We start from the raw sequence: 15245 nt of genomic DNA, 5'->3' as shown, positions 1-15245 counted from the left end.
CTCGTCGATACGTGGACAGTGGTCCTGACACGACGATCGTCGCCACGGGCGTCGTGCTGCGAACCGTCTCGATCAGGCTCCTGAAGTCCCTCTTCAGCGTCTCCGTCTGCCGCAGCGTGGTGTCGTTAATCTCCGACGTGAAGCACGACTGCTCTGGGGCTCTCGTCGGCCTTCAGGATCGCGGGTATCTGTGCAGAAACATTGATTGCATTATGATGCAACATTGTTTCCTCTTCAGGTGAGTATTTTACATCTTTATTATTGTGGGGATTAGTGTGTAAGTACTATACACACACACACACACCGGTCATAGTTTGGGATCAGAATGATTTATTTTGATGAAAAAAAATTATTATTATTATTTTATTTTTTTTACAGGTCTTTACTCATTGAAACTGCATTTATTTGATCAAAAGTACAGGGAAAAAAGTGAAATATTATTATTAAGTAAAACATAATTTTTCTATTTTAATATACATTAAAATCTATTTTATTTTTGTGATTTTCAGCATCATTACTCCAGTCTTCAGTGTCACATGATCTTCAGAAATCATTATAATATGATGATTTATTATCAGAGTTGTGCTGCAGAAACTGTGATATTCTTTCAGGATTCTTTGATGAATGAAAAGTTAAAAAGAAGAGAATTTATTTAAAATAGAAGTCTTTTCTAACAATAAACACTAGAGTTCAAAAGTTTGTGGTCAGTAAAATTTATTCTTTCTTTCTAAAAAAAAAAAAAACTCTTTTAGGATGTATTGTTGATTTTTTTTTATTCAGATCGGCACTTCGGAGCGTGTTAGCGACTCTGTTGATTCAGATCGGCACTTTGGAGCATGTTAGCGACTCTGTTGATTCAGATCGGCACTTCGGAGCATGTCCGCGAGTCCGTTGATTCAGATCGGCACTTCGGAGCATGTTCGCGAGTCCGTTGATTCAGATCGGCACTTCGGAGCATGTTCGCGACTGGGTTGATTCAGATCCTTTTTTCCGGAGCCTTTTTTTTTTTACTTGTCGATTTGATTTTTAAATGATTTTAATGACTTTTGAAAGTAAAGCCTTCTTGTACCTCAGTAGCATGTGTTGTGTTTTATTAATTGTGGATGGATTTATCAACTGAGAAATAAAGTTGAACAGAAATTATCATGAACTCTTAAAGATGATTATGAAAAAAAGGTAATATTTTTTATATAAAATTATATCTAAGTATGAACTAATTTGCGCAATACAGTAAAGTGAAAGAAAGTGAAATGACATTCAGCCAAGTATGGTGACCCATACTCAGAATTTGTGCTCTGCATTTAACCCATCCGAAATGCACACACACAGAGCAGTGAACACACACACACTGTGAGCACACACCCGGAGCAGTGAGCAGCCATTTATGCTGCGGCGCCCGGGGAGCAGTTGGGGGTTCGATGCCTTGCTCAAGGGCACCTAAGTCGTGGTATTGAAGGTGGAGAGAGAACTGTACAAGCACTCACCCCACCCACAATTCCGTCCGGCCCGAGACTAGAACCCACAACCCTTCGATTGGGAGTCCAACCCTCTAACCATTAGGCCACGACTTCCCCCAGTAAATATTCTTACTCAGTGAAAAAATTTTTGGCTCAGTTTACAGAAAAGTGTACTTCACACATCCTTTCATTATGATGCAACATTGTTTCCTCTTCAGGTGAGTATTTTACATCTTTATTATTGTGGGGATTAGTGTGTAAGTACTATACACACACACACACACCGGTCAGAGTTTGGGATCAGAATGATTTATTTTGATGAAAAAAAATGATGATTATTATTTTATTTTTTTACAGGTCTTTACTCATCGAAACTGCATTTATTTGATCAAAAGTACAGGGAAAAAAGTGAAATATTATTATTAAGTAAAACATAATTTTTCTATTTTAATATACATTAAAATCTATTTTATTTTTGTGATTTTCAGCATCATTACTCCAGTCTTCAGTGTCACATGATCTTCAGAAATCATTATAATATGATGATTTATTATCAGAGTTGTGCTGCTGAAAATGTGATATTCTTTCAGGATTCTTTGATGAATGAAAAGTTAAAAAGAAGAGAATTTATTTAAAATAGAAGTCTTTTCTAACAATAAACACTAGAGTTCAAAAGTTTGTGGTCAGTAAAATTTATTCTTTCTTTCTAAAAAAAAAAAAAAAACTCTTTTAGGATGTATTGTTGATTTTTTTTATTCACATCGGCACTTTGGAGCGTGTTAGCGACTCCGTTGATTCAGATCCGCACTTCAGAGCATGTCCGCGACTCCGTTAATTCAGATCGGCATGTCGGAGCATGTTCGCGATTCGGTTGATTCAGATCGGCACTTCGGAGCCTGTTTGCGACTCGGTTGATTCAGATCGGCACTTCGGAGCCTGTTCGCGACTCGGTTGATTCAGATCGACACTTCGGAGCCAGATCGCGACTCGGTTGATTCAGATCGACACTTCGGAGCCTGTAAAGCGACTCCGTTGGTTCAGATCGGCACTTCGGAGCTTTTTCGCGACTCGTTGATTCAGATCGGCACTTCGGAGCCTGTTTGCGACTCGGTTGATTCAGATCGGCACTTCGGAGCCTGTTCGCGACTCGGTTGATTCAGATCGACACTTCGGAGCCAGATCGCGACTCCGTTGGTTCAGATCGGCACTTCGGAGCTTTTTCGCGACTCGTTGATTCAGATCGTCACTTCGGAGCTTTTTCGCGACTCGGTTGATTCAGATCAGGACTTCGCAGCCTGTTTGCGACTCGGTTGATTCAGATCGGGACTTCGGAGCCTGTTTGTGATTTTTTTAAATTCAGATCTAGACATCGGAGCAGGAAGTTTTTGTCAAACAGTTCATTGGTGATAAATGAATATTTGGACCTGAGCCTTTTTTTTTTACTTGTCGATTTGATTTTTAAATGATTTCAATGTCTTTTGAAAGTAAAGCCTTCTTGTACCTCAGTAGCATGTGTTGTGTTTTATTAATTGTGGATGGATTTATCAACTGAGAAATAAAGTTGAACAGAAATTATCATGAACTCTTAAAGATGATTATGAAAAAAAAGGTAATATTTTTTATATAAAATTATATCTAAGTATGAACTAATTTGCGCAATACAGTAAATATTCTTACTCAGTGAAATTTTTTTTGGCTCAGTTTACAGAAAAGTGTACGTCACACATCCTTTCATTATGATGCAACATTGTTTTCTCTTCAGGTGAGTATTTTACATCTTTATTATTGTGGGGATTAGTGTGTAAGTACTATACACACACACACACACACCGGTCAGAGTTTGGGATCAGAATGATTTATTTTGATGAAAAAAAATGATGATTATTATTTTATTTTTTTTACAGGTCTTTACTCATCGAAACTGCATTTATTTGATCAAAAGTACAGGGAAAAAAGTGAAATATTATTATTAAGTAAAACATAATTTTTCTATTTTAATATACATTAAAATCTATTTTATTTTTATGATTTTCAGCATCATTACTCCAGTCTTCAGTGTCACATGATCTTCAGAAATCATTATAATATGATGATTTATTATCAGAGTTGTGCTGCTGAAACTGTGATATTCTTTCAGGATTCTTTGATGAATGAAAAGTTAAAAAGAAGAGAATTTATTTAAAATAGAAGTCTTTTCTAACAATAAACACTAGAGTTCAAAAGTTTGTGGTCAGTAAAATTTATTCTTTCTTTCTTTCTAAAAAAAAAAACTCTTTTAGGATGTATTGTTGATTTTTTTTTTATTCAGATCGGCACTTCGGAGCGTGTTAGTGACTCTGTTGATTCAGATCGGCACTTCGGAGCGCGTTAGCGACTCTGTTGATTCAGATCGGTACTTCGGAGCATGTTCGCGAGTCCGTTGATTCAGATCGGCACTTCGGAGCATGTTCGCGACTGGGTTGATTCAGATCGGCACTTCGGAGCCTGTTCGTGACTCGGTTGATTCAGATCGGCACTTCGGAGCCTGTTCGCGACTCGGTTGATTCAGATCGGCACTTCGGAGCCTGTAAAGCGACTCCGTTGGTTCAGATCGGCACTTCGGAGCTTTTTCGCGACTCGTTGATTCAGATCGTCACTTCGGAGCTTTTTCGCGATTCGGTTGATTCAGATCAGGACTTCGCAACCTGTTCGCGACTCGGTTGATTCAGATCGGGACTTCGGAGCCTGTTCTGTTTTTTTTTTTAATTCAGATCTAGACATCGGAGCAGGAAGTTTTTGTCAAACAGTTCATTGGTGATAAATTAATATTTGGACCTGAGCCTTTTTTTTTTACTCGTCGATTTGATTTTTAAATGATTTCAATGACTTTTGAAAGTAAAGCCTTCTTGTACCTCAGTAGCATGTGTTGTGTTTTATTAATTGTGGATGGATTTATCAACTGAGAAATAAAGTTGAACAGAAATTATCATGAACTCTTAAAGATGATTATGAAAAAAAAGGTAACATTGTTTATATAAAATTATATCTAAGTATGAACTAATTTGAGCAATACAGTAAATATTCTTACTCAGTGAAAATTTTTTTGGCTCAGTTTACAGAAAAGTGTACTTCACACATCCTTTCATTATGATGCAACATTGTTTTAAAACATAATTTTTCTATTTTAATATACATTAAAATCTATTTTATTTTTGTGATTTTCAGCATCATTACTCCAGTCTTCAGTGTCACATGATCTTCAGAAATCATTATAATATGATGATTTATTATCAGAGTTGTGCTGCTGAAACTGTGATATTCTTTCAGGATTCTTTGATGAATGAAAAGTTAAAAAGAAGAGAATTTATTTAAAATAGAAGTCTTTTCTAACAATAAACACTAGAGTTCAAAAGTTTGTGGTCAGTAAAATGTATTCTTTCTTTCTAAAAAAAAAAAAAAAACTCTTTTAGGATGTATTGTTGATTTTTTTGTATTCAGATCGGCACTTCGGAGCGTCTTAGCGACTCTGTTGATTCAGATCGGCACTTCGGAGCGTGTTAGCGACTCTGTTGATTCAGATCGGCACTTCGGAGCGTGTTAGCGACTCTGTTGATTCAGATCGGCACTTCGGAGCGTGTTAGCGACTCTGTTGATTCAGATCGGCACTTCGGAGCATGTTCGCTAGTCCGTTGATTCAGATCGGCACTTCGGAGCATGTTCGCGACTCGGTTGATTCAAATCGGCACTTCGGAGCCTGTTCGCGACTCGGTTGATTCAGATCGGCACTTCGGAGCCTGTTCGCGACTCGGTTGATTCAGATCGGCACTTCGGAGCCTGTAAAGCGACTCCGTTGGTTCAGATCGGCACTTCGGAGCTTTTTCGCGACTCGTTGATTCAGATCGTCACTTCGGAGCTTTTTCGCGACTCGGTAGATTCAGATCAGGACTTTGCAGCCTGTTCGTGACTCGGTTGATTCAGATCGGGACTTCGGAGCCTGTTTGTGATTTTTTTAAATTCAGATCTAGACATCGGAGCAGGAAGTTTTTGTCAAACAGTTCATTGGTGATAAATGAATATTTGGACCTGAGCCTTTTTTTTTAACTTGTCGATTTGATTTTTAAATGATTTCAATGACTTTTGAAAGTAAAGCCTTCTTGTACCTCAGTAGCATGTGTTGTGTTTTATTAATTGTGGATGGATTTATCAACTGAGAAATAAAGTTGAACAGAAATTATCATGAACTCTTAAAGATGATTATGAAAAAAAAGGTAATATTTTTTATATAAAATTATATCTAAGTATGAACTAATTTGAGCAATACAGTAAATATTCTTACTCAGTGAAAAAATTTTCGGCTCAGTTTACAGAAAAGTGTACTTCACACATCCTTTCATTATGATGCAACATTGTTTCCTCTTCAGGTGAGTATTTTACATCTTTTTTATTGTGGGGATTAGTGTGTAAGTACTATACACACACACACACACCGGTCATAGTTTGGGATCAGAATGATTTATTTTGATGAAAAAAAAATATTATTATTATTTTATTTTTTTTACAGGTCTTTACTCATTGAAACTGCATTTATTTGATCAAAAGTACAGGGAAAAAAGTGAAATATTATTATTAAGTAAAACATAATTTTTCTATTTTAATATACATTAAAATCTATTTTATTTTTGTGATTTTCAGCATCATTACTCCAGTCTTCAGTGTCACATGATCTTCAGAAATCATTATAATATGATGATTTATTATCAGAGTTGTGCTGCTGAAACTGTGATATTCTTTCAGGATTCTTTGATGAATGAAAAGTTAAAAAGAAGAGAATTTATTTAAAATAGAAGTCTTTTCTAACAATAAACACTAGAGTTCAAAAGTTTGTGGTCAGTAAAATGTATTCTTTATTTCTAAAAAAAAAAAAAAAAAAAAAAACTCTTTTAGGATGTATTGTTGATTTTTTTTTATTCAGATCGGCACTTCGGAGCGTGTTAGTGACTCTGTTGATTCAGGTCGGCACTTCGGAGCGTGTTAGCGACTCTGTTGATTCAGATCGGCACTTCGGAGCGTGTAAGCGACTCTGTTGATTCAGATCGGCACTTTGGAGCATGTTAGCGACTCGGTTGATTCAGATCGGCACTTCGGAGCATGTTAGCGACTCTGTTGATTCAGATCGGCACTTCGGAGCATGTTCGCGACTCTGTTGATTCAGATCGGCACTTCGGAGCATGTTCGCGACTCTGTTGATTCAGATCGGCACTTCGGAGCATGTTCGCGACTCGGTTGATTCAGATCGGCACTTCGGAGCCTGTAAAGCAACTCCGTTGGTTCAGATCGGCACTTCGGAGCTTTTTCTCGACTCGTTGATTCAGATCGTCCCTTTGGAGCTTTTTCGCGACTCGGTTGATTCAGATCAGGACTTCGCAGCCTGTTCGCGACTCGGTTGATTCAGATCGGGACTTCGGAGCCTGTTTGTGATTTTTTTTAAAATTCAGATCTAGACATCGGAGCAGGAAGTTTTTGTCAAACAGTTCATTGGTGATAAATGAATATTTGGACCTGAGCCTTTTTTTTTACTTGTCGATTTGATTTTTAAATGATTTCAATGACTTTTGAAAGTAAAGCCTTCTTGTACTTCAGTAGCATGTGTTGTGTTTTATTAATTGTGGATGGATTTATCAACTGAGAAATAAAGTTGAACAGAAATTATCATGAACTCTTAAAGATGATTATGAAAAAAAAGGTAATATTGTTTATATAAAATTATATCTAAGTATGAACTAATTTGAGCAATACAGTAAATATTCTTACTCAGTGAAATTTTTTTTGGCTCAGTTTACAGAAAAGTGTACTTCACACATCCTTTCATTATGATGCAACATTGTTTTAAAACATAATTTTTCTATTTTAATATACATTAAAATCTATTTTATTTTTGTGATTTTCAGCATCATTACTCCAGTCTTCAGTGTCACATGATCTTCAGAAATCATTATAATATGATGATTTATTATCAGAGTTGTGCTGCTGAAACTGTGATATTCTTTCAGGATTCTTTGATGAATGAAAAGTTAAAAAGAAGAGAATTTATTTAAAATAGAAGTCTTTTCTAACAATAAACATTAGAGTTCAAAAGTTTGTGGTCAGTAAAATTTATTCTTTCTTTCTAAAAAAAAAAAAAACTCTTTTAGGATGTACAGTATTGTTCAAAATAATAGCAGTACAATGTGACTAACCAGAATAATCAAGGTTTTTAGTATATTTTTTATTGCTACGTGGCAAACAAGTTACCAGTAGGTTCAGTAGATTGTCAGAAAACAAACAAGACCCAGCATTCATGATATGCACGCTCTTAAGGCTGTGCAATTGGGCAATTAGTTGAAAGGGGTGTGTTCAAAAAAATAGCAGTGTCTACCTTTGACTGTACAAACTCAAAACTATTTTGTACAAACATTTTTTTTTCTCTGGGATTTAGCAATCCTGTGAATCACTAAACTAATATTTAGTTGTATGACCACAGTTTTTTAAAACTGCTTGACATCTGTGTGGCATGGAGTCAACCAACTTGTGGCACCTCTCAGCTGTTATTCCACTCCATGATTCTTTAACAACATTCCACAATTCATTCACATTTCTTGGTTTTGCTTCAGAAACAGCATTTTTTATATCACCCCACAAGTTCTCAATTGGATTAAGGTCTGGAGATTGGGCTGGCCACTCCATAACATTAATTTTGTTGGTTTGGAACCAAGACTTTGCCCGTTTACTAGTGTGTTTTGGGTCATTGTCTTGTTGAAACAACCATTTCAAGGGCATGTCCTCTTCAGCATAGGGCAACATGACCTCTTCAAGTATTTTAACATATGCAAACTGATCCATGATCCCTGGTATGCGATAAATAGGCCCAACACCATAGTAGGAGAAACATGCCCATATCATGATGCTTGCACCTCCATGCTTCACTGTCTTCACTGTGTACTGTGGCTTGAATTCAGAGTTTGGGGGTCGTCTCACAAACTGCCTGTGGCCCTTGGACCCAAAAAGAACAATTTTACTCTCATCAGTCCACAAAATGTTCCTCCATTTCTCTTTAGGCCAGTTGATGTGTTCTTTGGCAAATTGTAACCTCTTCTGCACATGCCTTTTTTTTAACAGAGGGACTTTGCGGGGGATTCTTGAAAATAGATTAGCTTCACACAGACGTCTTCTAACTGTCACAGTACTTACAGGTAACTCCAGACTGTCTTTGATCATCCTGGAGGTGATCATTGGCTGAGCCTTTGCCATTCTGGTTATTCTTCTATCCATTTTGATGGTTGTCTTCCGTTTTCTTCCACGTCTCTCTGGTTTTGCTCTCCATTTTAAGGCATTGGAGATCATATTAGCTGAACAGCCTATCATTTTTTGCACCTCTTTATAGGTTTTCCCCTCTCTAATCAACTTTTTAATCAAAGTACGCTGTTCTTCTGATCAATGTCTTGAACGACCCATTTTCCTCAGCTTTCAAATGCATGTTCAACAAGTGTTGGCTTCATCCTTAAATAGGGGCCACCTGATTCACACCTGTTTCTTCACAAAATTGATGACCTCAGTGATTGAATGCCACACTGCTATTTTTTTGAACACACCCCTTTCAACTAATTGCCCAATTGCACAGCCTTAAGAGCGTGCATATCATGAATGCTGGGTCTCATTTGTTTTCTGAGAATCTACTGAACCTACTGGTAACTTGTTTGCCACGTAGCAATAAAAAAATATATGAAAAACCTTGATTATTCTGGTTAGTCACATTGTACTGCTATTATTTTGAACAATACTGTATTGTTGATTTTTTTTATTCAGATCGGCACTTCGGAGCGTGTTAGTGACTCTGTTGATTCAGATCGGCACTTCGGAGCATGTTCGCGAGTCCGTTGATTCAGATCGGCACTTCGGAGCATGTTCGCGACTCGGTTGATTCAGATCGGCACTTCGGAGCCTGTTCGCGACTCGGTTGATTCAGATCGGCACTTCTGAGCTTTTTCGCGACTCGTTGATTCAGATCGTCACTTCGGAGCTTTTTCGCAATTCGGTTGATTCAGATCAGGACTTCGCAACCTGTTTGCGACTTGGTTGATTCAGATCGGGACTTCGGAGCCTGTTTGTGATTTTTTTAAATTCAGATCTAGACATCGGAGCAGGAAGTTTTTGTCAAACAGTTCATTGGTGATAAATGAATATTTGGACCTGAGCCTTTTTTTTTTACTTGTCGATTTGATTTTTAAATGATTTCAATGACTTTTGAAAGTAAAGCCTTCTTGTACCTCAGTAGCATGTGTTGTGTTTTATTAATTGTGGATGGATTTATCAACTGAGAAATAAAGTTGAACAGAAATTATCATGAACTCTTAAAGATGATTATGAAAAAAAGGTAATATTTTTTATATAAAATGTTTTGGCTCAGTTTACAGAAAAGTGTACTTCACACATCCTTTCATTATGATGCAACATTGTTTCCTCTTCAGATGAGTATTTTACATCTTTTTTTATTGTGGGTATTAGTGTGTAAGTACTATACACACACACACACACACCGGTCATAGTTTGGGATCAGAATGATTTATTTTGATGAAAAAAAATTATTATTATTATTATTTTTTTTTTTACAGGTCTTTACTCATTGAAACTGCATTTATTTGATCAAAAGTACAGGGAAAAAAGTGAAATATTATTATTAAGTAAAACATCATTTTTCTATTTTAATATACATTAAAATCTATTTTATTTTTGTGATTTTCAGCATCATTACTCCAGTCTTCAGTGTCACATGATCTTCTGAAATCATTATAATATGATGATTTATTATCAGAGTTGTGCTGCTGAAACTGTGATATTCTTTCAGGATTCTTTGATGAATGAAAAGTTAAAAAGAAGAGAATTTATTTAAAATAGAAGTCTTTTCTAACAATAAACACTAGAGTTCAAAAGTTTGTGGTCAGTAAAATGTATTCTTTCTTTCTAAAAAAAAAAAAAAAAACTCTTTTAGGATGTATTGTTGATTTTTTTTTATTCAGATCAGCACTTCGGAGCGTGTTAGTGACTCTGTTGATTCAGGTCGGCACTTTGGAGCATGTTAGCGACTCTGTTGATTCAGATCGGCACTTCGGAGCATGTTCGCGACTCGGTTGATTCAGATCGGCACTTCGGAGCCTGTTCGCGACTTGGTTGATTCAGATCGGCACTTCGGAGCCTGTTCGCGAGTCGGTTGATTCAGATCGGCATTTCGGAGACTGTAAAGCGACTCCGTTGGTTCAGATCGGCACTTCTGAGCTTTTTCGGGACTCGTTGATTCAGTTCGTCACTTCGGAGCTTTTTCGCAATTCGGTTGATTCAGATCAGGACTTCGCAACCTGTTTGCGACTCGGTTGATTCAGATCGGGACTTCGGAGCCTGTTTGTGATTTTTTTAAATTCAGATCTAGACATCGGAGCAGGAAGTTTTTGTCAAACAGTTCATTGGTGATAAATGAATATTTGGACCTGAGCCTTTTTTTTTAACTTGTCGATTTGATTTTTAAATGATTTCAATGACTTTTGAAAGTAAAGCCTTCTTGTACCTCAGTAGCATGTGTTGTGTTTTATTAATTTTGGATGGATTTATCAACTGAGAAATAAAGTTGAACAGAAATTATCATGAACTCTTAAAGATGATTATGAAGAAAAAGGTAATATTTTTTATATAAAATTATATCTAAGTATGAACTAATTTGCGCAATACAGTAAATATTCTTACTCAGTGAAATTTTTTTTGGCTCAGTTTACAGAAAAGTGTACGTCACACATCCTTTCATTATGATGCAACATTGTTTTCTCTTCAGGTGAGTATTTTACATCTTTATTATTGTGGGGATTAGTGTGTAAGTACTATACACACACACACACACACCGGTCAGAGTTTGGGATCAGAATGATTTATTTTGATGAAAAAAAATGATGATTATTATTTTATTTTTTTTACAGGTCTTTACTCATCGAAACTGCATTTATTTGATCAAAAGTACAGGGAAAAAAGTGAAATATTATTATTAAGTAAAACATAATTTTTCTATTTTAATATACATTAAAATCTATTTTATTTTTGTGATTTTCAGCATCATTACTCCAGTCTTCAGTGTCACATGATCTTCAGAAATCATTATAATATGATGATTTATTATCAGAGTTGTGCTGCTGAAACTGTGATATTCTTTCAGGATTCTTTGATGAATGAAAAGTTAAAAAGAAGAGAATTTATTTAAAATAGAAGTCTTTTCTAACAATAAACACTAGAGTTCAAAAGTTTGTGGTCAGTAAAATTTATTCTTTCTTTCTTTCTAAAAAAAAAACTCTTTTAGGATGTATTGTTGATTTTTTTTTATTCAGATCGGCACTTCGGAGCGTGTTAGTGACTCTGTTGATTCAGGTCGGCACTTTGGAGCATGTTAGCGACTCTGTTGATTCAGATCGGCACTTCGGAGCATGTTCGCGAGTCCGTTGATTCAGATCGGCACTTCGGAGCATGTTCGCGACTCGGTTGATTCAGATCGGCACTTCGGAGCCTGTTCGCGACTTGGTTGATTCAGATCGGCACTTCGGAGCCTGTTCGCGAGTCGGTTGATTCAGATCGGCATTTCGGAGACTGTAAAGCGACTCCGTTGGTTCAGATCGGCACTTCTGAGCTTTTTCGGGACTCGTTGATTCAGTTCGTCACTTCGGAGCTTTTTCGCAATTCGGTTGATTCAGATCAGGACTTCGCAACCTGTTTGCGACTCGGTTGATTCAGATCGGGACTTCGGAGCCTGTTTGTGATTTTTTTAAATTCAGATCTAGACATCGGAGCAGGAAGTTTTTGTCAAACAGTTCATTGGTGATAAATGAATATTTGGACCTGAGCCTTTTTTTTTAACTTGTCGATTTGATTTTTAAATGATTTCAATGACTTTTGAAAGTAAAGCCTTCTTGTACCTCAGTTGCATGTGTTGTGTTTTATTAATTTTGGATGGATTTATCAACTGAGAAATAAAGTTGAACAGAAATTATCATGAACTCTTAAAGATGATTATGAAGAAAAAGGTAATATTTTTTATATAAAATTATATCTAAGTATGAACTAATTTGCGCAATACAGTAAATATTCTTACTCAGTGAAATTTTTTTTGGCTCAGTTTACAGAAAAGTGTACGTCACACATCCTTTCATTATGATGCAACATTGTTTTCTCTTCAGGTGAGTATTTTACATCTTTATTATTGTGGGGATTAGTGTGTAAGTACTATACACACACACACACACACACCGGTCAGAGTTTGGGATCAGAATGATTTATTTTGATGAAAAAAAATGATGATTATTATTTTATTTTTTTTACAGGTCTTTACTCATCGAAACTGCATTTATTTGATCAAAAGTACAGGGAAAAAAGTGAAATATTATTATTAAGTAAAACATAATTTTTCTATTTTAATATACATTAAAATCTATTTTATTTTTATGATTTTCAGCATCATTACTCCAGTCTTCAGTGTCACATGATCTTCAGAAATCATTATAATATGATGATTTATTATCAGAGTTGTGCTGCTGAAACTGTGATATTCTTTCAGGATTCTTTGATGAATGAAAAGTTAAAAAGAAGAGAATTTATTTAAAATAGAAGTCTTTTCTAACAATAAACACTAGAGTTCAAAAGTTTGTGGTCAGTAAAATTTATTCTTTCTTTCTTTCTAAAAAAAAAACTCTTTTAGGATGTATTGTTGATTTTTTTTTATTCAGATCGGCACTTCGGAGCGTGTTAGTGACTCTGTTGATTCAGATCGGCACTTCGGAGCGCGTTAGCGACTCTGTTGATTCAGATCGGCACTTCGGAGCATGTTCGCGAGTCCGTTGATTCAGATCGGCACTTCGGAGCATGTTCGCGACTGGGTTGATTCAGATCGGCACTTCGGAGCCTGTTCGTGACTCGGTTGATTCAGATCGGCACTTCGGAGCCTGTTCGCGACTCGGTTGATTCAGATCGGCACTTCGGAGCCTGTAAAGCGACTCCGTTGGTTCAGATCGGCACTTCGGAGCTTTTTCGCGACTCGTTGATTCAGATCGTCACTTCGGAGCTTTTTCGCGATTCGGTTGATTCAGATCAGGACTTCGCAACCTGTTCGCGACTCGGTTGATTCAGATCGGGACTTCGGAGCCTGTTCTGTTTTTTTTTAATTCAGATCTAGACATCGGAGCAGGAAGTTTTTGTCAAACAGTTCATTGGTGATAAATGAATATTTGGACCTGAGCCTTTTTTTTTTACTTGTCGATTTGATTTTTAAATGATTTCAATGACTTTTGAAAGTAAAGCCTTCTTGTACCTCAGTAGCATGTGTTGTGTTTTATTAATTGTGGATGGATTTATCAACTGAGAAATAAAGTTGAACAGAAATTATCATGAACTCTTAAAGATGATTATGAAAAAAAAGGTAACATTGTTTATATAAAATTATATCTAAGTATGAACTAATTTGAGCAATACAGTAAATATTCTTACTCAGTGAAAATTTTTTTGGCTCAGTTTACAGAAAAGTGTACTTCACACATCCTTTCATTATGATGCAACATTGTTTTAAAACATAATTTTTCTATTTTAATATACATTAAAATCTATTTTATTTTTGTGATTTTCAGCATCATTACTCCAGTCTTCAGTGTCACATGATCTTCAGAAATCATTATAATATGATGATTTATTATCAGAGTTGTGCTGCTGAAACTGTGATATTCTTTCAGGATTCTTTGATGAATGAAAAGTTAAAAAGAAGAGAATTTATTTAAAATAGAAGTCTTTTCTAACAATAAACACTAGAGTTCAAAAGTTTGTGGTCAGTAAAATGTATTCTTTCTTTCTAAAAAAAAAAAAAAAACTCTTTTAGGATGTATTGTTGATTTTTTTGTATTCAGATCGGCACTTCGGAGCGTCTTAGCGACTCTGTTGATTCAGATCGGCACTTCGGAGCGTGTTAGCGACTCTGTTGATTCAGATCGGCACTTCGGAGCGTGTTAGCGACTCTGTTGATTCAGATCGGCACTTCGGAGCGTGTTAGCGACTCTGTTGATTCAGATCGGCACTTCGGAGCATGTTCGCTAGTCCGTTGATTCAGATCGGCACTTCGGAGCATGTTCGCGACTCGGTTGATTCAAATCGGCACTTCGGAGCCTGTTCGCGACTCGGTTGATTCAGATCGGCACTTCGGAGCCTGTTCGCGACTCGGTTGATTCAGATCGGCACTTCGGAGCCTGTAAAGCGACTCCGTTGGTTCAGATCGGCACTTCGGAGCTTTTTCGCGACTCGTTGATTCAGATCGTCACTTCGGAGCTTTTTCGCGACTCGGTAGATTCAGATCAGGACTTTGCAGCCTGTTCGTGACTCGGTTGATTCAGATCGGGACTTCGGAGCCTGTTTGTGATTTTTTTAAATTCAGATCTAGACATCGGAGCAGGAAGTTTTTGTCAAACAGTTCATTGGTGATAAATGAATATTTGGACCTGAGCCTTTTTTTTTAACTTGTCGATTTGATTTTTAAATGATTTCAATGACTTTTGAAAGTAAAGCCTTCTTGTACCTCAGTAGCATGTGTTGTGTTTTATTAATTGTGGATGGATTTATCAACTGAGAAATAAAGTTGAACAGAAATTATCATGAACTCTTAAAGATGATTATGAAAAAAAAGGTAATATTTTTTATATAAAATTATATCTAAGTATGAACTAATTTGAGCAATACAGTAAATATTCTTACTCAGTGAAAAAATTT

The sequence above is a fragment of the Carassius gibelio genome, chromosome A23 (assembly GCF_023724105.1).
Source record: "Carassius gibelio isolate Cgi1373 ecotype wild population from Czech Republic chromosome A23, carGib1.2-hapl.c, whole genome shotgun sequence".
Classification (NCBI taxonomy): Eukaryota; Metazoa; Chordata; class Actinopteri; order Cypriniformes; family Cyprinidae; genus Carassius; species Carassius gibelio.
Note: the sequence above shows the minus strand (reverse complement) of the source record.